General features: G+C 33.2%; 1 long non-coding RNA gene across 1 annotated transcript in view; it reads right to left on the bottom strand.

The window, feature by feature from the left end:
* LOC106999822 (uncharacterized) overlaps positions 1–27,105 on the bottom strand; it is a 116,044-nt gene that overhangs the window by 2,864 nt on the left and 86,075 nt on the right. Inside the window, exon 6 of the long non-coding RNA XR_001446729.3 lies at positions 4,568–4,785. This is a non-coding gene — a long non-coding RNA (uncharacterized LOC106999822). The remainder of the gene's footprint in view (positions 1–4,567; positions 4,786–27,105) is intronic.

Raw genomic sequence — 27,105 nt, 5'->3', positions numbered from 1 at the left:
CTTCTCCTACTTCTTCTTCTTCTTCCCCCTTTCATTTGCTCCATTCTCTTAAAATCTATGGTCTTTTGAATAAATTTATTTTAGTTCCCCATCCTTAGCCTCAAAACTAATCTGTCTTTTCTTAGAATACTTAAAATTTGACTGTATGTATTCTGTTACTGTGTGTGGGTTGCATTTATTTTCCCCTCTCTGTTCTTTGCAAAAAGTATTTCTTCTTTCTAGAATGTGTTTGCATACATTAGAACACATTGTACGCAAAGGTAAACACTAGAATGTTTACCTCTGTGGTTCTCAGTGTGAGCTGCATATTTGGGTTACCTAAAGGACCTTGACAACCATCTTTGAGGACTGCAGATTTATTTTATTATTTCATTGCTTAGGGATAGGTCGGGAATTGTTTTCAAGTTCACTAATTATAATGTTTAGTCAAAGTTATGAACCACTAGAAACCCGCCTTAAACACTCTTGGAGATACAGGACAAGTGACACCTGTAGGTTTGTTGCTTTCTATAACACACCTTCAGAAAAAAAAATAATTTTCCTTTCAACCGTTAGCACTTACGCACCATCCTACTCATATAGTTGTCAATATACTGTTGAAGAGCCTCTTAAATAGTGATTTAATACTTTGGTTATTTTGGGGCATATTATATTGCCATATTTTTCTTCCTTTCTTATAGATTCTTATGGTCAGACATTATGGTTTATACATCTTTGTTTGGTGCTGTGCCTTGTGTACTTCATATGCTAAGTAAAGTTTTGTTACGTTAGTGTAAACTAATGTATTATCCACAACTAAATATATTCTGATCCCATAAAATTAAATATACTTGTTCTACAATCTTCACATATAATTTATCAGGAATTGTTAATCAAATAAAGGGTGTACTCTTAAATACGTACACATAAGTATTAATATTTAGAGATGTGTGTGTATCAACTTCCAAGGAAGAATTAACAATAAAAGTTTTAAAAATAAAAGAAGAAACAAATCCAAGATGATATTACTATTTGTTTTCTATATTAAAAAATAAAAAATGAAAAATGATGTATCATATTCTAACCTTACTAAAGGTTATATGTGATTTTCTTTTTCTCTGAATTTCCATGCTTTGAATAGTACGTTGGTCAATATAAATGCTTGACAGCATTTTATGGATTTAAAGAATTAAATAATGAATCTATTTTTATGTATCCTATAAAATAAACAGAAGTAATTATAGAATCATAAATTTGGACTGAATCAAATAAATTTTTCTTTGTAAGAATTAGGGACTGGTACAATAAAACAAGCATACAGATTATAACAACTTCCCTGATAAGGAGTCCCAGCTATCTGCGAAGGATTTGTATAGAATACTTTAGGTACGGTCTTTTTGGTTAGAATATTTGAACATTGGACTATATATTTTTTTCAAGATAATAAATTGTAATAGACCAGCTATGATTTGGAGAAGATAATTCTCAATAAAAATAAGATAACTTGGCTTCAACCTATAATGTGTGCCAAACACTTTGTTGAAGTGGTTTTCTTTCCTGGAGTAGAATAAGTTTTATACCAGGCTTATGTTGAGGTGTTGCTATGGTAACTATGTATGTCTTGCAAACTGTAAACAATTGTGTAAAGTGGTCAAATAGAGCACATGTTTATAGCTGGACTAGTTCAGTTCAAATATATACATTCAATTTTTAATATTATCTTTACAAAGAAATATTTATTCACTTCAGATGGATGTTCAGAACCCTATTCCAAAAGATTACAGACATTTGTGTGTGGGTACATGTATGTAATTGGGGGGAAAGTGACATTTCTTTCCATTTTCCAAATCATAAAGTGAGGTGATTATAATACAGACAACTAGAATTCACAGTTCATCTATATAATTATTATGAGTAGTCTCTGAAAACATGCCAAAAGCTTTTCTAAGAATTAGGCCCTCAGGTATAAAGATTAGCATGGTTAAATTGACTGCTGGCGATTTGAACAACCTCTAAAGGCTCTGCATAAAATCCATTGACAATGAAAATTTTCATTTGAAAAATGTGCTGCCATGGGCAATCTATGCTAACCAATTTATAGTCTCTATTTTTATGGGAGTTTGGAAGAAAATGCTTTTAAATCAGCCAAACAAAACTCCCTGAATATGTTATAGATTCATACGTGATGACTTTGCCACCATGAAAAAGATAGAAATTATAAAAAGTCAGAGGGCATGCATCTTCTACATGCATCTAACTCTGCTATGGGTTTGAAACAGGGAGTGATGTTTCTATGCTGTCCTCTATGCTAAATCCCTGAATGAGACAGTGGAATGTAAGACTAAGGTTCTTGTCTAATAACATTTATTCCCAAGGAAAATGTAACTTTGAAAAGCACTTATAATATACAGAAGGTAATTATTAGTAGCAACACCACAGCCATACTCAATATTCATATATTTTCAATGTCATATGGAAAGAGTAACAATTTAGATTCACTCATTCAACTGATAAACACATTTTCTAATTAGTAGTATATAACTATTGTCACATTTGGGGTGTCCTACAGATTTTGAAAACTACTGTTAACCAAGGAAATGAAGAGCATTTTCTATCTCCAGATTGGTCCTAAATCTGGGGATAGAAAAATAAAATTTAAAAAAATGTGCTCGACTTTGACTTATCTTCTGTGTTATTTTATTTTCCTATTTTCTGGAAATGTGTTGCATTTATCCATTTGAAAGATGTAATGTTAGCAAATTCAGAGAAGTAAATATAATTAAAAATTAAGTGTGTGAGACAAAAGTCCAGACAACAGATTTTTATAGCTAGAATGAGAAAAATGAGAATATGAGAAATTATGTGTTATGCTGTTACTGTAAGGAATGATACACTTTGTGACTAAATGTATTAATTATCCAGGATATTTTCTCATTATTGTCATGTGAAAGATGAAATTTCATTATTCTCAAAAAATGTTGACTTTGTTTTATCCATCTTTCAAATATCAACACAGAATAGAAATTACAGAAAAAAGTAAATTTAAGAGAAAATTATGATGTCATCTATCTGCTTAAAAACTCAAAGAAAATCTTCACAACTTTCCAAGGCAGATACCAAGGGTCGGCCATTACATTAAGCAGTACAATAATGGGACAAATGCTTCTGGATTTTCACTCCTTAGGAAATGCATTCAATTTCTTCCTATTTTGACACTAATATTAGGTCAGCCCACCTCTGAAAACATTGTGTTGAAATGGCTGTCTTCATATATTCCTCATTGTGGTTCTTTGGTGAAATTGTCACTTTAGAGTCAAATTAGGGATCATTCAACGAGAGCCACAGCAGCATTGGTAATCAGCCTCAGGTTATTTCTTCCACATGAGAATTTTCAAGGCAGTCACTCATAGTTCATATCACACTTTTCCAAAGCATGAATGTCTATTGGTTGCATCGTGTAATGAGTCTGAATTTAAGTTTATAATTGTATAAATTTATGGATTCTGGTTGGTAGTATTTGGTTTTTGCATTTGACTCCAGGTTTTCTTTGTTACCAAAATATTATTTTTCTTTTTAATATTTTCATATCAAATTTTATTGCATCAATTTATATTAATAACTTATAGCCTATTGTTTTAGGTCATGTTTCTTCCTTAATTTAGGAAAAGTTCCTAATAAAATTTACCATCATGTAGGCAAGGATCCTACGTATTAATTAAATAAACACTATGCTTTTTTTGTACATTCTATAATGTAAAAGAGCTAAAAGACCCTGACAAAAGACACACTTCTTTGAAATGTGTTAACAATTTTAACAATGAAGTTACCACAGTGTTAACAATGAAGGGGAACATATTGAGTTCAAAGAGTAATTTTTTTCAGATATTTCTCTTTTTCTAAATCTCAGACAACTACATTTTAAAATTTGAAGAATTTAACTACGAAGAATCATTCACAATTTTAATCTCATATATGCCTTACCTTTTAATATTTGTACAAAACTGAGCTGTTTTAAGTCTTCAATGACACTTTAGATAATCATTCTATAAACAGAGCAGAATCCACCCTCATAGAAATACATATTTTTGGTCATTTGAAATTCTGAATGTGAAGAGATAAATAGTATCATTTTAGTTTAACAGCTTGATCTTTGAAGTTTACATATATTGACTAATTTTATTCTGACAATAGCATTGAATATGGTGAATTGATCACAGTATGGTGCATCAAATTGATAATTCATAATCTATAGTTCATTAATCTGTAAATACTTAAGAAACCAAAATATCTGTCCCAGTGGGTAAATAGTTAAAAACTAACTTGTGAGTATCTGTGCACCATTTTTTCTCTCTTTGCTTCTGGCCTCATATTTTTCCATACTCAGCAGGGATTTCATGGCTGACCACATTGTTGCTTTCACAGCACTCTCCTGCATACTTGTCACCAAACCTCCAGGTCAATCTCAAGTTTACTCTTGAAGAAATGGAGTCGAAGATGAAATAGAAAATAATTAGGTAAGGCCTCTCTAGAGAGGGTGGTTACAAATTACCACAAAACATATCGACTTAAAATAACACACATTTCTTACCTTACAATTTCTGGGAGTCAGCAATCTGAGTTTGACTTAACTAGGTGCTCTGCCTAAGGGTCTCTCACAGGATTGCAATCAAGGTGTCATACATGACTCTCATCTGAAGGTCCAGTTGCTGATGGATCTACTTCCAAGTTTAGTGGTTGTTGGCAAGAATCAGTTCCCCGTTGACTTTTGACTAGAAATCTTCCACAGTTCTTTGTTAATTTGGGTCTCTCCATCAAAATGTGCAAGTCAAAAAAGCAATGGAGAGGATGGTTTAGCAATATGGAATTCATAAACTTTTGTAAGTTATTACATGATTGACATCTCATCAACTTACTGTAGTTTATTGATCTCTAGGATTAGTTTATACTTGCAAGGAGTGGAATACACAAGGACATGAATACCAGAAAGTGAGGTTTATTGGGAACTACGTTTGAAGTCTTCATAACATAGTCAAACAAAAAATTGTTGTTTTCCCTAGTAGTCAGATCTCTAAAGAGCCATTTTAATACAAAACTGTGTTAATTCCATTTCACTTTCATTAAAACAATGAAACCATGTCACCCAACTACTACTTTGTAACAAATGTTTCCCAAGAGCATTGGAAACTTGTAGTCTAACCAGATGTATACCCTAACGTGGTTTCACAATCCCTTGAGAGAAAGAAAGTAGAAATCTGAAAGAAGAGGGAAAACAGTTATACAAATGGCAAGTGTTTAAATTTTTTGTAATCTGGATAATATGAACAATGTTACTGGAATTGCAGATGGATAAAGAAAGGGAAAAAGGTAAAGGGATGAGTAAGAAAGCCAGAGTAATATTTCTTAAAACTAGTATCAAATCATGTTACTTGTCTTCCTTTAAGCCGTCAGTAGCGTCTCTGAGCCTTGGGGCTTAAACCTATCAGTTCCCCATACTCTGCATGGTCTCAAAGTGATTTCACTCCCACCTAACTCTGACCTCATGTCCTGACTCCTCTATTCCACTCCTGCCTCTCCCATAGTTCAATTGAGTCATTTTTAAGTCCTCATGAACTGCAAAACTTTTGCAACCTTGGGTATACTTACTTTTCCCTTTGCCTGAAAGTTTTTATTTCACATTTCACATAATGAATCCTTCCCTAGATTCTGTGTTCACTAATAACAAGTCATGACCACTCTTTTATCTGAAAATTACTTTGAGCCAAGCAAGAGCCTCCTCTATCTGGCAGCTATTTCCTTCTACTGAGCTATACTCTCCCTCAGACTTGAATCCATAACTTGTTGACTAGGATACAAAAAGAATAATTGTCTCTCCTTCTAAAATGCATGAATTGTGCTCATTGTTTCTTTATAGTAGGCATTACTGTTTATAATTATTTTATTCATTTTTTTTGCTCATATTTGTCTATTGCCCCTATTTGGATGAAGGCTCACAAAAGGAGGCAGGATATGTCTTTTTTCTTGATCACTGTCAAAACTTCCACAATTAGGAAAGTGTCCAGATTATGGTAAGCTCTCAATAAATATATTTTGTTTTTAATAAAATATTGTGAATTAATTATTTATTTGATCAGAACTGAAGTGTGTTATTTTTGCCCTATTTGAATTTAAACAATGGCATGTCTTGTCTGTCTTGGCTGCAGCTATTGCTTGGATATGATTTGTCTGTCCCCACTTAAGCTCTTGTTTTAAATTAATACCCACCTCCAGGTAAGGTGGTGTTGGAAGGTGGGGCTCAGTGGGAGGTGTTTGGGATGTTGGAGCAGATCTCTCATGAATAACTTGCTCCTCTTCTAGGTAGTTAATGAGTTACTGCTCTCATGAAGCTGGACTAGTTCCCTTGGGAATGGATAAGTTCCAATGAGAAGGAGCTGGTATAAAGCCAAGACATCCCCCAGGTCCTCTCTTCACACATGTCTACTTCCCTTTTGACCCTCTCAGCCATGTCACGACTCAGCATGAAAGCTCTCACCAGAAGCAAGTGTCATGCCCTTGAACTTCTCAGCCTGCAGAACCACGAGCTAAATAAACCACTTTTTTTTGTAAGTTACCTAGTCTCAGGTATTCTTTTATAGCAACACAAAATCTAGTAAGCTCTTTTATGTCTAGAATTAAAGTAGTATATTATAGTGCCCCCAAGTAGTCACAGTTCATATTTTGGTGCCTATGTAATTATTAATACCACTCCCTTTATTCTCAAGATATCCTGGTTGGACTGATACATTAATTGGCTACTGTATTTGTGTCTCCTAAAACCTCTCTCTTCCAATCCTTTATTACCTTTTTTAATGAGCTTTTTACAAAGAAATATCTTTATAAGAGTAAAATTTCATCTCTCTCGGGTGTAAGACCTTGAATAAGTCAAATGTTTTTCAATGTATATTTACTATCTTTTAAGGGTATTACTCATACCCACATTGTAGAGTTGTCATGATTTGTAAATGGCACAATGCTCATAGAGAGTCAGATATTAGGCATTTAAATGATAGTTCCCCTCACCAAAGATAACCATGAGAACCAAGCTCCCAGGAGTTTAATATATATATATATACACACACACACACACACACACACACATACACACACATACACACACATTATATATGTACATATTATATATATATATAATACTGGGTTAAGTACATACTTTATTTTCTTGATCTATTGCACTTGGATATGTAAAATATTTAAATGGAGCTGCAGAAAAAATAAAGTTAGCATATAATATACTTTCTGAAATTTAGTCCTCTTCAAAGCAGTCACCCACTTTGATGACCAAGCATTAAAATGTTTATAAATAGTGCATTTAAGATTGAACAAAATACATTAAACTTGTGCATTTAAATAGGGAATGAATGGCATCTTTCAACATATATTTATAACCTAAATTACAATTATTAATGTAAATAATTAAAAAGGAATGATCACTACTTTTAGTTATGCTAATGTTTTCTTTTTTCTTGAGGAACATAGAGAATCTATGTCAGTATTATCTGAAAATTAAGTTTTTACTTTTATGCTGCCAGTAAGTAACACTTTGGGTACATGCATTTAAAAATTAATACTTAGAATGTTTATTTATCCCAATTTACTTATCAAAGCAAAGGAAGCCCTAAAAATATGAGAAGGTAATTAGAAAATCAAGTAAGCTACCTAACCACAGCTTTAAAAGTATGTGAGTTAGAAAGCCAAAATTCTTCTATTTGAAAGTCAACAACTCAAATCAATGTAAAGGAACGTTGTTTTCCGTAAAGATTACTAAAGTCAGATTGCAATGACATCCTCTCCCTCCAAACTGTCAAGCAAATAAACAAAAGCTACTTTAAGTCTCTAGTTATATACATAAAATTATAGGAGGAATGAGTCAAAGCAAGAATCACTCAAGCCTTAAAAATATTGAAAATTGTATTGTTTATTAAGAAAGTAAAGGAATAAAAGAAAGGCTACTCCATAGGCAGAGCCGCCTGAAATATGTTATAATTGAGAACTTCTACTCTGCTGCCTTGATTGAGGGCCTTTTTATTAATAATTTTTGAAACGATCAAGTACAGAAAAATGTTAGTAGGCCAGGATGTGGGACTTTCGGTGTCTTCAGCAGCTACTGTTGACCAGCCTTTTCTTTTCTCTACAATAGCAAGTAGTAGCAATGATAGGAAATGAGAAACGATTTGACCAGGGTGAGTGATAGAGCAGAAGGTTATCTCATATCTTTCAGAAGTCTTGGAACATCTGGAATTGTTCAGTTTATTTCACATGGGCGATAAAATGGAAAAGCTGGTGTATAGTAATTTAGTGGCTTCCCACTTCATCATGCATTCTTTGTATTTTTGCAATAGATTTGATATGTGTTTTTATTTTTGAATGCTAAATGGTGTTCATTATATAAACGAAATGAGCCACTTGGTGACTATGGAGACATTGTTTCTACAATCTGCCAAAAATTAACTGAACAACTGCCATGAGTGATGATGGGAAACTAAGTCTTTGCATATGCTGAAAAAATATAAAAAATAAATTCCATGTGTATTGCATATCCTTCAATTCACAGCTGGTTAAGCCATTAAAAGTACCACATTTTTTTCCAATTTGCTTCACACTGAATGGAATTTATGAGTCTATTTGTAAAATTAGCATTCATTCTCCCCTATTATTAAGATTCTGATTATCTTGTTTTCAATTTCCAAGACTACAGCCTCAACTCTTTCTCCCTTTAGTCCTCTGTTTTACACTACTTTTTTCATTATTTGTTACTAAGTCAGGTGATGGTCTGGCAAAGTGGAGAAATAGTGAAACTAATGGATCTAACAATTTATTAAAAGCCTTGATGAATTTGGAGGTTGATGGGTATTTAGATAATAGCGTGATGGGTGAAAAGACAGATGAGAGACAGAGACATTTCTTTCTTTCTCTCTCTCTCTTTCACACATACACACACACACACACACACACACACACACACAGACCCCACCCTCCCACCCCCCCACACACATTTATATATGTGAATACCATCAGCAAGTCTTGCATAGGGCAGGGACCTTTTCTTACTTCCCGACTCTGCTCATATGTTAGTTTTATAAAGTTTAACTTTCAATGCTCTATTTATATTGAACTGGTTGGTTTTATTATTAATATTTATGAGTCTCTTGCTGCCTTTCATGATCATTAAACTGCTTTCATTTCTTCTCCAGTGATCAATTTTACCCATTTCTTAAATTTTCCTCTTAAAAGATCACGGTTCAAGTTCATTTAATGGCTCCTCATTTAATAACTACATAACCTCAGATAAAATTAACTTTTTTGAATCTCAATATCCTCATCAAAAAATAAGGTTATCATGACTCATTTATTTCACTAGAAGTTTGTAATAATGAATAATAGTAAATGTGAAAATTTTGGTACAGTATAAAGTATATTTAAAATTAAATAAATTATTAAAGACTAAGACAACATACAAGCCACATTGTGGAGCAAGTCATTTCAGTCTATTTAATGAGCCACATGTTACAGTCAGGCAAAGGGTAATGTCATAATTTTCTTTTGTTTCCTTTGTTTGCCAAACATAATTTTTTACATGTATTAAAATGTGGAAAAAATAAACCAAGCATCTCTTAATGACTAAGTGCTTCAATGATGGCTTTTCTACCAGTTTTGTTAGAAAAAAATTCTTAAGGCATTCATATGATAATTACAGTTTTGTTTCAGCTGTTATGATTATAATAAAATGTGATTATTTTTGTAGTTTTTTAAAAATTACAGGTTGTAGCCATCTCAGTGCAAAGCTTAAATATGGTATATACAAAGTTAATTTATAACAACATATACATAAAACTGATTTTTACAAAATAACTTTGTGGAAATACAAACAATACAAGTGAACAATACAGTATTAATTAATTCAGGCAGTGCTATCTTTTGAAAATGTATTTTTCTAAGACACTTAAGCATAAATGATATATTATTAAGTTTCTCTTCTTAAAAATGCAGATCCTAAGTTTGAACAAACTGTAATAGGATTCTGAATATGAAAAAAAGGGGAAAATGACCCTGATGCTAATTTACTTTGATAACAAACCAAGGTTTACAGTGCTATCCATACATTAAATAAATAAGTAGGCATTTGAGAAATAGGGGGAAAAGGAGAACCTTAATACTTTGAGACCTAAGACATTTGCATATTTTCACAAGTGTTTTGAGAATAACAAAGACCCCTACATGATTTTTATATTAAGAACAATTTCTGTTGCCAATAGGAATATCTTAATTTCCATACTCTCACTGGTATTGTAAAGTTTCTTGGAAGAAACGGAAATAATCATTCTGCCTCTTTTAACAATTATAAAAGCCATTGGATGCAACATATTCTTCTGAACATTTTTCTAAAAATGTCTTTTCTAAATTAAGTTTACAAATATTCCTATAACCAAAGTTGAGAATTTGAAGCATTACAAATCTGTGTACTTTTGCTACTTCCTAGAAAAAAGTAGAAGAAGCTAGTGTTATTATGCTAGCTATCTAGTAAGTATATTAAACAGTAAAAATAGAAAGACTATGTAGAAACTAATATGCTAATAAGGTCAAATTAGTATAAATTTGCTTTTCAGTGAAGAGGAAATCCTCATATATACAGGTCTTGGTGATAAGAGGAAAAATATTTCTGTCAAATATTTCTCTGCTTGGTGAATTAACTAACACTGTTTCCCTCTTTTTTATTATTACATAATTTATTTTCATCTCATAAAAAATTAGGATTCCTTGAGAGAGTTGGAAAAATCTTTTGTTTTAAGTCTGTAGGACAAAAGTTATGTGTGCTACCATGAAAGTCTTCACAAATTTTCCTGAGAGATGATCTGGCTCAAACAATTGGTTGTCAGTTTTTTTCTATTGCAAGAATGTTAAAAAAAAAAAAAAAAAAAAAAGTATACAACTTCTATAGCACATTGCTAAGAAATATTTGTCCTAATACATTTGGAAACTCCCTTAATAATATTCACAGAATCAATTCTGATTCCAAATTATGCTTGTCAGTATTGTGTCCAAAGTTCAGAATGACAACATTTCCAAGGTTTTTGTGACTCATGGGGCAGATTGCCATAATATGGGCTGGTGACATTTAGTGTCACTGAATGAAGACATAAGTGCAAATTGTTTCCTCAGAATGTTTTAAAAGTGGTCTCTATGCAAGAACTCATCCAAAGAAAAAAAATTCAAGGAATTCATGACCTAAAACTGAATCTGGAGAATTTGGCTGTATTTTTAAACAATATATAGAGGTAGAATTTTGTCTCCATATCAAAAAATGAAATAAACCTGGAAAAGGCTATGCAAAAATCTTTGAATATTACTTTGGGCCTTTATAGTTCATGTCCCTTGGATGAACATGAACAAGATGGTTCTGGGAAACAAAGTTTACAAAGCTCAAAAAGAGGTGTTCATGGAATAAGGTTCTGTCTTGAAAGCTTTCCTAGGTGTCCCACCCAGCTTAGTGAAACTGTGTCCTCATTTGATGTAGTTTCCATTCACAGCTGTCATAGTCTACAGTGCAGTTCTTTTCACCCCGAAATATGTGTGGTTTTGACAAATGTTCTCTCTAAAATAACTCAGAATACGTGATAAGATTATCAATAGGAATGCTCCTAATAGACAATGTCATTAATTTTAACACTTGGTCATTCAAAACTCTAGAAATACTGATACAAAAATATGATGGCTACTAAACTAATTTAGGGAGAAAAAATGACCATAAAAATAACAACACTGTATTTACGGCACTAATAGTATCACTAGAATTATTAATTGGCAATATGCACTAAAAACACAAAATTAAAAACTACTCAACTGTAGTAATCAATACTAAAATAATGCTACCAATGTATTAGAAGTCCTTGGTAGATTATTTATCCTTAGGAAAAATAGGCTAGACTCGGGTAACTACTCATTTATTCAACCTAGTCAAATCTCTCAGGGCATTGGAGGTTTAAAAACAAGATTCCAGAAAAATTGTTAATTCTGTTGTTGTTGTTGTTGTTGTTGTTGTTATTGTTTTGAGACAGAGTCTCACTCTATCACTCTGTCACCCAGGTTGGAGTGCAGTGACGTGGTCTCAGCACTGCAACCTCCACCTCCAGGGTTCAAGTGATTCTTTTGCTTCAACCTCCCGAGTAGCTGGGATTACAGGCACAGAACAGAGCAAAGATTGAAACTCAAAACTCTGTTTAATGTGGGACAGTTTACAAAAATGTCCATCCAGTCTTTCCCTCTCATTAAGAAGTAGAGCCTATTTTTCCATGCCTTGTATATGTGGCGGCCTAATGTTAATTGCTTTCGACCACTGTTACATTAACAACCATGCAAGTAGATGCTTTAAAAATGTGTGTGCATTGAGGCTTGCTCTCTTGCTGCTCTTGGAACCCTGGTAAGAATAGGATAACACGCATGATGATTAGAGTCATGTATCCCAAATGTCTTTATCACCTTGGCCAATAGCCTGCTAAACACCTCATGTATGAGTGAGCATAGTCTACATCATTCAGCCAATAATCAACATTCCATCTACTCACAGCTGTGTTTGTATGCATAAGAGCCAGCCAAGCCAGTATCAAACAAGTTAACCTGGAAAATAATATATATCCAGCAGAACAATAGAATCATCAGGTAAACAAATCATTGTTGCTGAAAGATACTACATTTTGGAATGATATGTTACACAGAAAAAGCAAACTGATACAAATAAATTTTCAACTTCAGTATTTAATAAGTAAGATTTTCACAAATCATCTTTCAGAGTAACCCCAAAAAGCAAATCTCCCATGTATATCATGTTGATAAAATCAAAGGCAAATGAGAATCTGCTGCTTAAAACTTGTTGGAACTACCCTAAATCTACTGAAAAGTCTTCTAAGAGACCACTGCTAAGACAAATAATTTCCATTAAACATGATAAAATACTTTCTTTTATCAAATATGTGCAAGAATTTCAAATTACAAAATAAGGGACCCCAAATAAAAGTGACTAAGAAGGCAGTTTGATAACCTGGAGACATCAGATAGAAGAGAAAAGCAAATAATAATGATGTTAACAAAATATGGTCACCCTCAATGATTTAAAAAAATATAATAACAATTCAGAAAGAATTCCAATAATCTTAAAGGGGTTAGGCATATTGGAATAAATTTTTTATTACTCAATTGTGTATTCTCAGAAGAAAAAACAGAGCTAAAACTTAGCCCAATTAACTGATTTAGGGGATATTTAAATTATCTTTAAGTCTGTCATTTTATTGATAAAAATATAAAGTCAATGTGATGCACTAGTCACAGCAAAACAAATGGCATAAATACATATATATCTATAATTGATAATAAATTAAATGAATGATTAGTGGAAAGCTCTGAGGTACTGATTTCAGTGACATATAATTTTGGGGGGCAAAATATTTCCCAGAGAGTTTAGACATTAAGGCTTCTAAACAATTGGAGTTTAACTCTCTTGGAATGCTAGGATGGTTTGGTTAAATGGTAGCTAACTGATCACGGTGCTTTGATTCTGAGACAAGGCAGAATTATATTCTCTACATTCACCAATTTGAGAATTCGAAAGGATGAAAGTAACACTAAAGCACATTATTCTTTTCAATAATGCATTCTTACATTTCAAATTTTCATCTTAAATTTTAAGTAATCAAGCTAACATTAAAATGAACACTGAAACATAATTAAAGGTATAATGTCCATTACACAAAGTGCCATAATGTATCACCACTAGAAATTAGTCTCTATTTTTATGTGCTTAATAACAAACATGACAAATTTCAAATGCTATAGGTTAGAGGATATTAATACTTCTTGTATAGATAAGGCTAGTTCTCCAAGAAATGAAATATTTATCAAGATATTTGAAGCAATGCAGGTGAAAAACCTTGGGAAATACAACGTATTGCATATGTGAAGACAATTGTGGAGGAAGACGTACAGAAGGGCAGAGTGTAAGAATCATAGTAGGAGGAAGTGGAGTAATATTTGTGAAGGATGATTTCTAAAATATCTTCTGTGAATTTGAGCAAGTCAATTAATTGCAGTAATGTTTCCTTAATTTTTCAATAAAAAATTTAAAGTTACCCATGTTCAGCTTAATATGTGGTCATTTTAACTTGATTACCATCATGAATTATTGGAGTGCTGCATGCAAAGGCATGGAATTTTAAAGAAAGGCGATTTTCATTCTTTTTCTGTTCAAATTGTCAAAACATAGATTATCTGACTTCACCAAATTCTCTGTACTGCTGTTACAGCATGTTTTTGCCATTCACCATGAAATACTTTTTATTATAAAAACCAGCTTTCAACTACTTAAATAGAATGAATATTCTGTGGAAGAGGAATTAATTTCATCTGCAAAACTATAGAACTACAGCACATTTTAGAAACTCTATTGGTCTTGACCATATCTTTTTGTATATAGAATTTTATGCAGGAGAAAAATTAGAATCTGAAAATCAGGTAGTTCTGAAAGTGCATGTCTGGAGACATAAGAATTAAGATAAACAGGTTAGTTCCTTGTTTTGGCTTGTTTGCCTTGGTATCATTGTCATTGTCAGATGTTTGATGATCCAAACCAGTATATTTCTAATTCAGTTATGTACTTGTTGTGTCTATTATTTAAGAGTTTTTACTCACATTGTGAAGGGATGTGTGTGTGTGTTTGTGTAGTATGGCATGAGTGTATGTGTCTGGTACATGTATTAAAATTATATGTATATTTTAAACAACTTTTTGATCTTTCTGATCATTTGAAACACTGTTTATTGTTTAAGCTAAAAGACAAATTTTCAAATGGAATAAAAGAAGAAGAGAGAAAGTGAGAGAGAGAGGGAAAGGAGAAAAGGAAAGAGAGAGGGAAGGAGGGAGGGAGGGAGGAAGGGAGGGAGGAAGGGAGTGAGGAAGGAAGGAAGGAAGGGAGGAAGGGAGGGAGGGAGGGAGGCAGGCCGCCCAAGGAGTAGTAGGTAAGAAGTATGGAATAAGTTGGGAAAAATTTATGAATGTTTTAATTGTTTAGGTCTATAGGATATGAAACCAGATTTTTAAAAGGACCCAATTTTATCCCATTTTATGCTTTGATCCACTGATTAACATTTGCAACCACTAACTCACTTTCCTGATGGAGCCAACTGTCAGATCGTGCTGCTTCCAGGGCCCAGTACAAAGTTTCCAGCTGTGGATGTAGACAGATCAAAGCATATGATGGACTCTCTACAACACAGTCTATCTGGAATACTAATAATAGTCTGTACTACATGTAAAGAATCAAGTCATTTTTCTCCACTCCTTCAAATAATCAGGGTTTCCTTGTACATGCTATTAATTGATTCAATATGCAGAAGGAATGTCTGAACTTTTCCCACGCCTTATACTTACTCGTTTTTTATAATATACATTAGTCCACCTCCAGAGGTTGTTTTAATTCAAATCAGGTTGTTATTTTTTTCATAAAAATGGAGTGGGTAAAACTCGTTATGTTTAGCTTTATATGCTATGCATTTTCTTATGTTTTATAATTGTTTGTGTATGTGCAGGTGTCTACCCTATGCAATTTTGATACTGCTTAACTTGTTTTTGGTAGAATTTCATTATGTACTTTTATAAATATTGAAAGTTTTACTATGAATACTTTATGAAGATTGCTTGGTCCTATGAGAACCTACTTGAGATTTTGAAACCTCTAGTTCAAAGAACTCTCCAATAACTGGTAATTGTGTTTAAGCTTATCACACTATGAAAAACTGAGGTCTTTTTGTTTGTTTGTTTTATATGGGACAGTAGATGTTTGTTTTTATTTTATTCCAGATTCACCTTTTGCCTCTCAATGGCTTATTCTCTAGTCAGGGAACTTTGGACATTTTTTACCCAGGCAATAGTTTCTATAGCTTGATTGTTTTAAGACTCTGGAGCATGGAAGATGCACCCACAGTCACGATGCATTCCTTATGTCTTCTGAAGGTAAAAACATAAGTACCAACACTTCCAATTTCTAGCCAAATAAGCATGTATTGTATACTTCAGATGTATAAAAGCTGTATGATAATGATACAGGCAGTACATAAAATAAAATATGTATAACAACAAAATCTCTTTCCTCACATAGTTGACTTCACTTTTCTCAGGTGGTTTGTAAAGCTGCTCAAAAGTCCCTATGTGATCATTATTTATATACACTCAGAGTAGACAGAATAGTGTCCTTTAAATTTTCTATATGCCATTAAGTGAAGGGAAGCTTCTGTCTTGGGCATTACAAACATTCTATTCTTGACCAAACATTTTTTTTTTTAACAAGGCCTGGACTTTGGACCTTGTCTTTGGCTTGCTTAGTCCAGTTTAGCAAGAATTCTGGTGAGTCAATTTAGTGGAAAAACTCCACCTTTAGTATCTAGTCACCCTCTACATCTGATCGAATTTCTTATCCTCATTCTCAATATTTTATCATCATGGCCTGCCTACAGCAAATATCCTGTTAAGCCTTTATATTTTCTCTTCGTAACTTTCCATTCACTGACCCCTAACTCTACTCCTTGACTATAAATCTCCACTTGTCATTGTTGTATTAAGATTGAATCTACTGCAAAGCCCCTCTTGCAGTAGTCTCTCTTGAATAAAGTCTTCGTTACCATCTTTAACAAGTGTTACAAGTAATTTCTTTTTCTTTAACAGTTTTGATGTCTATGACATAAAGAATAAGATTCAGAATTCAAGTGTGCACCTTTGTCTTTGCTCCTGGATGATTGATCAGAGATCTATTTTTAAGGCCAACTCCTGATTCTATGCTCACAAGAACAGTCCTTGAAGAATGGCAGGGACAGATTTTGATTCTTATGATTTTAAATACACTCTCTGAAGCTGGGTTGGAGTCTCAGGCTTCTTTTGAAAGGTACCTCCTGTGCTGGAAGTGCTTCCTGGCTTCTTGTTTTGAATGGAATTAATTCCCAGACTCCTAGAATGGAAATGATTTTTCTATTTCTTTCTATTTGACTTCTCTCTATTTGACTCTACTTCTCCCATGAGAACCCCTCTGTCAACTGAAACTCTCCTCCTCAAACTCCTTTTAACTATATTTTAACGTTACCCATATTCAGCTTAATATGTAGTCATTTTAGTAGTTAGTGACTATATGTCACCACAACAATAACTTTGTTGGTCTCTTTCATTGATGGCATGACTCTACTAAGGGTAATTTGAACTTCAATGGCTTATTTGGGAAATGCAAGATCCCTAAACTGGCTCTATTAAGACCTCTCCCTTCCATTACCTCCTGTATTCATCCGTTTTCACACTACTATAAAGAACTAACTGTTCTTGTGGTAGTTTGCTGAAAATGATGGTTTCCAGCTGCATCCATGTACCCTAGAACATAAAGTATAATAATAATAAAAAAAGAGCTACCTGAGATTGGGTAATTTATAAAGAAAGGAGGTTTAATTGACTCAGTTCTGCATGGCTAGGGAGGCCTTAAGAAACTTACCGTCATGACCAAAGGTAAAGGGGAAGCAAGGCACATTTTACATGGTGGCAGGAGAGAGAGGATGGGAGAAATTGCCACACATTTAAGCAAACAGATCTTGTGAGAACTCACTCACTGTCACAAGAACAGCATGGGGTAAACCATCTCTTTGATCCAATCACTTCTCACATGGCACCTCCCCTGATGGAAGGGGATTACAATTCAAGATGATATTTGGGTGGGGACACAAAGTCAAACCATATTACCTCTGCTCCTTCCACCTCCTCCCACCACCTTCAGTCTACCTTTCAACTCTTGAATTATTTGTTCAGGTGTTATGAACAACTGTAGCTTAGAGGTCTAACAAATTTATATGCCATGAAAAATGCAATGAGAAAATCTTACTTCATCATTTCTAATGATGTTGACTCTTCTCACTACAAATTTCTCATTTCCAGCTCTGAGGCTTTAGTTGACAGACAGAGTTTGACTCCAGAATGCTATCTACTTGGTTAGCATTTAATTATGACAATATGTGTGTTTTTTCTTTTGTTTTGCTATAAAATGTTGACTATGTTAGAAAGAAATAACATACAATTAACTCAAAAGTTTAAAATAATCCTTAAAATAACATCAATTTGGCAGATGGGAACACTTTACACCAAAATGCAAGTCTACCTATGATGTTTAACTTGAGAGTAAAAGAGCTACAATTCTGGAGTCTGAATGATTTTCATTCATTATGCCACTATTCTGAAAGGATGCAATGCAAATTTGCTATTTTTGTTATTCTGCAACCGAAAAGAAATAGGGACCCACGTTGCATATTTCTCTGTTGGACATCACAAGATCAATATGAAAGAAACAAAATACAACAATCCTCACTTTGTGGCTAGGATGTGAGAGAGGAATCTATCCATGATTAAGCATGATCATGGTGCAATGAAGAACAGAGAGACCTTTTAAATGTAATTTTTTCTAAATTACTCTAAATCTTTAAATGCATATGTGTATAAATGCAGATATAGTACATTTTTACTAGTTTAGATCCCAGAATATTAAGAAATTGACAAAAAAAAAAGTTAAGCAAGCATTTACCTTTCAATTTGTAAAAAATAATAACTGTACTGGAGGAATAAAAGATTAATACTAGTATGTCTTCAGTATTGTCTTTCTATTTTTAGATCTTTAAGAACAATGAACATGTCATACTTTTCAAACAATGAACATGTCATATTTTTGAAATAATGCTGTGGACTTTGAAACTGCGTGTTTTTATTTTTTTAATTTTTTGAGACAGTTTTGCTCTTGTTGCCCAGACTGGAGGGCAGTGGCGCGATCTTGGCTCACCACCACCTCTGCCTCCCAGGTTCAAATGATTCTCCCGCCTCAGCCTCCCGAGTAGCCGGGACCACAGGCATATGCCATCACACCCGGCTAGTTTTATATTTTTAGTAGAGATAGGCTTTCTCCATTTTGGTCAAGCTGGTCTTGAACTCCCAACCTCAGGTGATCCACCAGCCTCGGCCTCCCAAAGTGCTGGGATTGCAGGCGTGAGCCACCATGCCTGGCCTAAACCACAGATTTTTGAGGAAAAATTATGGGCTGGTATAGGAAGAGGTTGGTTAATGGATACAAAGTTACAACTAGATGGATGGAATAAGTTATAGTGTTCTGTAGCATTTTCAGGTGAATATGGTTAACATAATTTAGTGTATATTTTCAAAAAGCTGGAAAAATGGATCTTGAATGTTCACAACAAAGAAATGATAAATGTTTGAGATGATGAATATACTAATCAATCTGATTTGATCATTACACATTGTATGCATGCTTCAAAATCTCACTCTGTAACCCATAAATATGTACAAACATAATTTGTCTGTTAAAAGTGAAAGAAAAGCATAATAATAAGCGTTTCACCACCCTGGAGAAACTGTGACAAAATTAGTACAAAAATTCACCATTCTGTAAAACTGTATGACCCCCCAACACAAAATAAACTACCCACACTAGGCGCAGTGGCTTACGCCTGTCATCCCAGCACTTTGGGAGGCCAAGGCAGGTGGATCACTTGAGGTCAGGAGGTCGAAACCAGCCTGCCCAAATGGTGAAACCCCGTCTCTAGTGAAAATACAAAAATTAGCCAGGTGTGGTGGCATGTGCCTGTAATCCCAGCTACTCGGGAGGCTGAAGCAGAATTGCTTGAGCCCGGGAGGCGGAGCTTGCAGTGAGTGGAGATCACACCACTGCATTTCAGCCCAAGCGACAGAACAACACGCTGTCTCAATAAATAAATAAATAAATAAATAAATAAATACATACATACATACATACATACATACATAAATACATAAATACATAAATAAAAAATAAACTACCCAAATGGTAAATACATAAAATACAAAAAATGATTTGTCACAGAACTATCTACGATGGTGAAAATTTGGAAATAAGTTGTCAGCTAAGAAGATAAATATGTATATTGTGGAAGACGAATGAGATGTTACATAGTCACTGAAGTGAAAGATATGCTAAAGAAACAAATGGGTCATACCAAATGGAAAATAAGAAGTGTTTGATTTTGTTAAAGTCACAGAAAGCAATACATTTATATATCTAAGAAAGTTGGAAGAAAATACACAAACTTAAAATATTTATAAAGAGAAAATAGGTGATTTCATGTTTATTAGAAAAATTATATTTTATTCGATTTCAATATTATTCTTATAATTTTAAATATTAGAAATTATAACATAAAATGAATAAACTAATAATTGATTTCCCTTTTAGTATATAGAGAATAACTTATTCTTTATATCATCATCAGTACTAAATTCATTACTAGAGTACCTCAAGGAGGAAAAGAGGTTCTACTAGCGGAGCTGAGGGGTGAGGGATGGAGAATCAGTGTTACCTAACACAGATGGGCTGAGTGGAAGGAGGGTAGATCATCTAAACCCAAACCACAAACTGGTTACCATAAAAGGAAGATGTGATGATTGTGGCAAAACAATAAATATCCACAATGTCTGGTGCTTCACACAGTGTAATGCACAAAGGTATCAACATATACTTATGGAATGGAAGAATGAATGATGACGCCAAGAAAACTGTGCATGTAAAATTCCACTGACACTTGGTACATTCAATACTTTGAAATTAAAGATGTAGTGAATGTACAATGAAAAATATCAAAGAAAAATCAAAAAGAAAGCAAAAAAGTTAACAACTATTCATATTCATAAATGCTATAAAATACTATTTATTAAACTACAAAAGAAAAACAGACAATATTTGGCTTTCAAACAAACTTTATACATAAAGTTAAAATATGAAAATATTTTCTAGTACTTGAAAACCTCTTCTACAATAATTGAAAATTATATAGTCTTTTCTTTTTATGACATTGGTTGTATGATATTGGTTGTATTAATGATATTGGTTGTATTAATAAAAACTGGAATGTGATAGGGATGAAAACCAAAAATGTAATTTCTTCATTTTTTTTTTGGCCATTTGTATATCTTCTTTTGAGAATTGTCAAAAAATATACTACAGTCTTTCTGGAGAGGAAAAGGTAATAGGTAAGAGGAGACAGAAAACTTTTTATATAGTTATTCCACTTTGGTTACATTTACCAAGATTGTTTAATTTTGTTTTATTTTCATAAGTTCTTGAGGAACAGGTAGTACTTGGCTACATGACTAAGTTCTTTAATGGTGATTTGAGAGATTTTGGTGCACCCATCACCTGAGCAGTATACACTGAACCCAATCCATAGTCTTTTATCCCTCACCCCCTTCCCACACTTTCTTCCTGTGTCCCCAAATTCATTGTGCCATTCTTATAACTTTGCATCTTCAAAGCTTTCATAGCTTAGCTCCCACTTATGAGTGACAACATATGATGTTTAGTTCTCCATTCCTGAGTTACTTCACTTAGAATAATAGTCTCCAATTCCATCCAGGTTGCTGCGAATGCCATTAATTCATTCCTTTTATGGCTGAGTAGTAGTCCATCATATCTACATATCTATATACATATATATAGATATGCCATTGATACCTGGTACATTCAAGTGTGTCTATATGCTCATTTATTTATCAATTAGTGGTACATTTGAGTATATAAATGTATATTATATATGCTTGTTTCTTTATCAACAACTGAATATATATGTGTGTGTGTGTATATATATATACACACACACTATATATATATATAGACCACAGTTTCTTTATCCACTCATTGACTGATGGGCATTTGGGCTGGTTCCACATTTTTTGCAATTGCAAATTATGCTGCCATAACATGCATGTGCAAGTATCTTTTATGTATAATGACTTCTTTTCTTCTAGATAAATACCCAGTACTGGATCACTGGATCAAATGGTAATTCTACTTTTAGTTATTTAAGGAATCTCCACACTGTTTTCTATAGTGGTTGTACTAGTTTACATTCCTACCAAAAGTGTAGAAGTGTTCCCTTTTCACTGCATCCATTTCAACATCTGTTATTTTTTATCTGTCGATTATGGCCATTCTTGCAGGCCTAAGGTGGTGTTGCACTGTGGTTTTAGTTTGCATTTCCCTGATCATTAGTGATGTTGAACATTTTAAGTGTTTGTTGGCCATTTGTATATCTTCTTTTGAGAATTGTCTATTTATGTCCTTAGCCCACTATTTGATGACATTTTTTTTTTTCTTGCTGATTTGTTCACGTTAGTTGTAGAGTCTGGATATTAGTCCTTTGTCAGATGTACAGATTGTGAAGATTGTCTCCCACTCTGCGGGTTGTCTATTTACTCTGTTGACTGTTCCTTTTGCTGTGCAGTTCTTTAGTTTAATTAAGTCCAAGATATTTATCTGTTTTGATTGCATTTGCTTTTGGGTTTTTAGTCATGAAATCCTTACAAGATTATAATTCTAAATGAAAAAAGAATTATTTGTTACCAAATAAGGAATTAAAGGCAAAAAAGAGGACATATGTCAATATATTAATATTCTTAAAAATTAAGGTGAAATAAATTATTGAAATGTGCTTTTCCTTTTAAATAATAATTAATAAATTAGTGGAGATTTTTATGTTAAATAAAACCATGTTAAAGCACAAAAGCATATGTTCAATTTAATAACAATTTCATAGCAATTCTGCCTGAGATGATTAAAATCAGGAGACTGTTTAGGTTATGGTAAACGTCTGATGACATGGGAAAAGTAGTCTTTAATATTTTCTTTTTATGCTAGGCATGGTGGCTCACATCTGTAATCCTAGCACTTTGGCAGACCAAGGCTGGTGGATCATCTCAGTTCAGGGGTTCAAGACCAGCCTGGCCAACATGGCAAAACCTTGTCTCTACTAAAAATACAAAAATTAGCTGGGCATTGTGGTGCATGCCTGTAGTCCCAGCTACTCAGGACGCTGAGACAGAAGAATCACTTGATCCCAGGAGTCAGAGGTTGCCTGGGTGACAGAGTGAGACTCCATCTCAAAAGAAAAAAAAAGGAAAAAAGTTTCTTTTTCAGTGTTGTTAATATTTATGATAATGTTCATATAATACACATTATAATTATATGGTACATAATACATTTAAAGTGGCTCAATAATCACATGTGCATTCATAGGACACTCCAGCAAGTTTCTGTTGTATCTTTTTACTTTGTAGGTCTTGGGACAAGTTACAGATGCATGGTATTTTTGGCCTAGGCCCAGGGTATTAACATCAGTCTTACTCTCACTAATAGTCTGTCACATCTAAGAACTGGGAATCTTAGAAAATAAGATTTCCTTTTCTCAGCTTCTTGCCTTTAGCTGGAAGTCTCTTTGCTTACACATCAGAGTAAATATTACTAATAAAAACAGAAATGATTTCAATTCAAAAATTACATTAAAAATTTTTGGTTTTTTCCCTGACACATTCCCGTTTTTCTCAACATAACCAATATCATTTTCCCTGTCATAAAAAGAAAAGACTATATCATTTTCAATTTTGTAAAAGAGTTTTTCAAGTAGTAGAAAATATTTTCATATTTTCCCATACATCTAAATTTCCCTAATGTTCAGCCAACCATAGAAACGCAGCAGATTGAATGCAGACTTCACTTTAATTATCTGTGGTCATGAAGAACTGAGATAGCACTGGTATACATAATCTGAAAACCTCATATAACCTGTAATGTAAAGCCTTTCCCATACTCTGTCATTTCTGAGACTTAATAGGGTGTTAGCCAAGCTGAGTGACCCAAAGGCCATCTTCTCATTTCCCTTTTGGCTGTCTGCAGGGAATGCAAATGAGGGTGAATGGCCATTACAGCAAGCAGGAGAAAGAGAAAGAGAATCACTTCTCTTGATATTTAGTCTGCACATGATCCAGAAATAGCGATGTTTTGATCACACTGGAACCAGAATCTGAGAATACAAAATTAGTGAGTTCATGTTGATTTATGGTAAGTTTTAACTTACTGATTGTTTACTGTATGCCTGAGACAAAATGGGCGTTGGAGTCAAACTGAGAAAGGGAGGAAGAGCTTTGTCTTCAGAGACTAGAAATCTATCTTTATTATTCCTCTACAAATAACAATGTAACAGAAAGTAATTGTAATTTGGTTGAATTACATCATGCTAATTTTGTGTACTACAGTTCATCTTCACTAGCATCCAGTTTGTTACAATGAAAAGACAAACACAATTCTAATGGACTTTGGATGGAAGCAGATGTGTCTACAACTTAAAGAATAATGACAATGTGTCCTTCCTCTACTTCTTGAAGTTAGAAAAGCTTGGCCAGGTGTGGTATCTCACTCCTGTAATCCCAGCACTCTGGGAGGCCGAGGTGGGTGGATCACTTGAGGCCAGAAGTTTGAGAGCAGCCTGGTCAACATGGTAAAAACTCATTTCTACTAAAAATACAAAAATTACTCAGGCATGATGACACAGGCCTATAGTCCCAGCTACTTGGGAAGCCAACTCACGAGAATCACATGAACCCGGGAAGCGGAGGTTGTAGTGAGCCAAGATCGTGCCATTGCACTCCAGCCAGGGTGACGAGACTGTCTCAAAAACAAACAAAACAAAACAAAATACACTTGCTCTGAATGAATTTATGATGTTCAATGTAAAACTTAATGCTGGTATTTTCCATAAAATTTAATAGAGGAAAACGTTTGTACCAGAAAGCGTTTGCATTTTTAATAATAACTATATAGTTTGAAAAAAGAATTTGTTCATTAAATGTTTAAACTATATATGCCGTTATAGCTATTGACATTGAAGTTAGACAAATCTATTGGAGAAATAATTGATTAAAAAATATCTCTATTAGGAATTGATAAAACAGTATACTTGAAGAACCCTTGAGAATCAAACATATAAATAGGTATAGGTGTGTTGTGTATGGTTTAGAATACATTCATGAATGTCCTAGCATTATCCTCTGAAGAAGGCCTAGAAGTAATACACTCAGCAGGAATGAGTACATCTAGAATTCACATCTTTATTTCTTGTCTTCCATTTTTGTAAAAAAATCATATTAAATTCCCAGTTTAGATCAGTGTACAATTGTTATGCTGGTGAAAAGTGTATTTAAAAATCTGTGAATTTTTGCCACTTTTCTTGTTATTATATTTAACTAGCAAAAACAAAAAGCCTTCCTAGAGAAAATATATAAAATACACAATTATATTTGTTTTGATGATATATTTGAAAAAGCAATTGATAAGCATGTATTATGGCTCAAACTCTATTTCCTAATTGTTATACAACTAATTGCAAGACAATTACTTAAATTAAATAACGGATAACATACTTGTAAATAATATGCAATAGTTTTTGTTTAAACATCATAATCTCTAGTTTTAATTCTATAAAATATTAACAAATTCTTGTGAGATGTGATCCTGCTCTTAAGGATCTCATGGAACCTAGTAATCACATTTGATTTATTTTTGAAATATTTATAAAATATTTTAGAAAATGTATTTTAAAATATTGAATGTTGTCTTATGCAATTTTTATAATAATTTATGTAGATATTTAGTATATCTTATTGAAACAGAAATGTCAATTAAAGACTAATTTCTATGGATTGCTTTCAGAACAGTAGAGACTGAAAAAAAATTTTTTTCAATGAAGTTAAAATCTTTTTCTATTAAATCTGTATATATGTTTCAGCACTTCAAATATTTAACTACATACTAACTGCATAATTGCTATTTCAATATTTGGGTAAATGTAAATCTAAAAGAAAAACATTCCCCCCTCCCTCTTCATATATCTTTTCCACACATTCCTTCTATCTACATAATATCCAGCCTATCATTAATTAATCTGATTCTCTAAAGTTAATCTAGTTCATACCTATATTTTGTTTGGTAATTAAGAAATCAAGCCAGGCGTGGTGGCTCATGCCTGTAATCCTAACATTTTAGGAGGCCGAGGTAGGCGGATTGCTTGAGGTCAGGAGTTTGAGTCCAGCCTGGACAGCATGGTGAAACCCCATATCTACTAAAAATACAAAAATTAGCCTAGAGTCATGGTCTGCGCTTGTAATCCCAGCTACTTGGGAGGCTGAGACATGAGAATAGCTTGAACTCAAGAGCTGGAGGCTGCGGTGAGCCAAGATCGCACCACTGCACCCCAGCCTGGATGACAGAGTGAGATCCTGTCTCAAAAAAAGAAAAAGAAAAAAAATATTGAACTAGGTTGGCTAATCATTTTTTTTAACTTATTTGTTGCACTGAGAAAAATTATTCAGAATCCACCACTTCCAACATATTTTGCCATTACTGGCATTCATTAATTCATATTATTTAGTATGAAATACTAAACTATTTTCATAGAAGCAATTTGCTATAATAGAAAATTATATCACAAACTTAACACTGTCTCTTGTATATTCATATGCTTATAAAGTGTAGATAACTAAAGGATTAAGTGGAATTAGGATCTTTGTTTTAACATATTTTAAGTTGTAGTTTGAAGCCACATTCATGGCTACTAACTTTGTTTTTTAATAGTTTCTGCCCTTAAAATTTCAAAGTATTTGTAGATATTTCCCAAGGTGGCAACGACAAAGAAAACTAGCCTCATTTAAGGTGTTGCTTTTGTAAATGTAGTTTAGTGGGAGTTTTTCTTTCCATTAAATTGAAGATTAGAATATCTGCAAGAATATATACAAGGTTTGAATAAAGTTTCTTTAGGAAACTAAATTTAAAAATGTTTTATTTAACTGAATTCTAAAATGGCACTTAAAAACAAAACTTTAATCAAACAAAAAGTTATGCAAAATATTTCCTTCAGGTTACATTGTCAAATGCCAACTGAACAACAACAAAAAAAATGGGCTTCTAAGAAGCAGCTCAGGAAATATGTTAAATTGAAAAAAGCACATCAAAACTAAGTAAAAACAAGTCAATTCCAACAGTTAACTTTAGGAGCTAAAAAGACATCACATATCCAATGCCTGGGAGATAGAGTTTGTAACTTTTTTAGTTGATAACATTGCTTTTATGATACCATGATACCCACTTGTATTGAATCCATATATATATAATTCTTAAACCTATCAATCAAATTTAAA

Source organism: Macaca mulatta, chromosome 8, assembly GCF_049350105.2.
Source record: "Macaca mulatta isolate MMU2019108-1 chromosome 8, T2T-MMU8v2.0, whole genome shotgun sequence".
Lineage (NCBI taxonomy): Eukaryota > Metazoa > Chordata > Mammalia > Primates > Cercopithecidae > Macaca > Macaca mulatta.
This window is presented reverse-complemented; position numbering and strand designations above follow the sequence as displayed.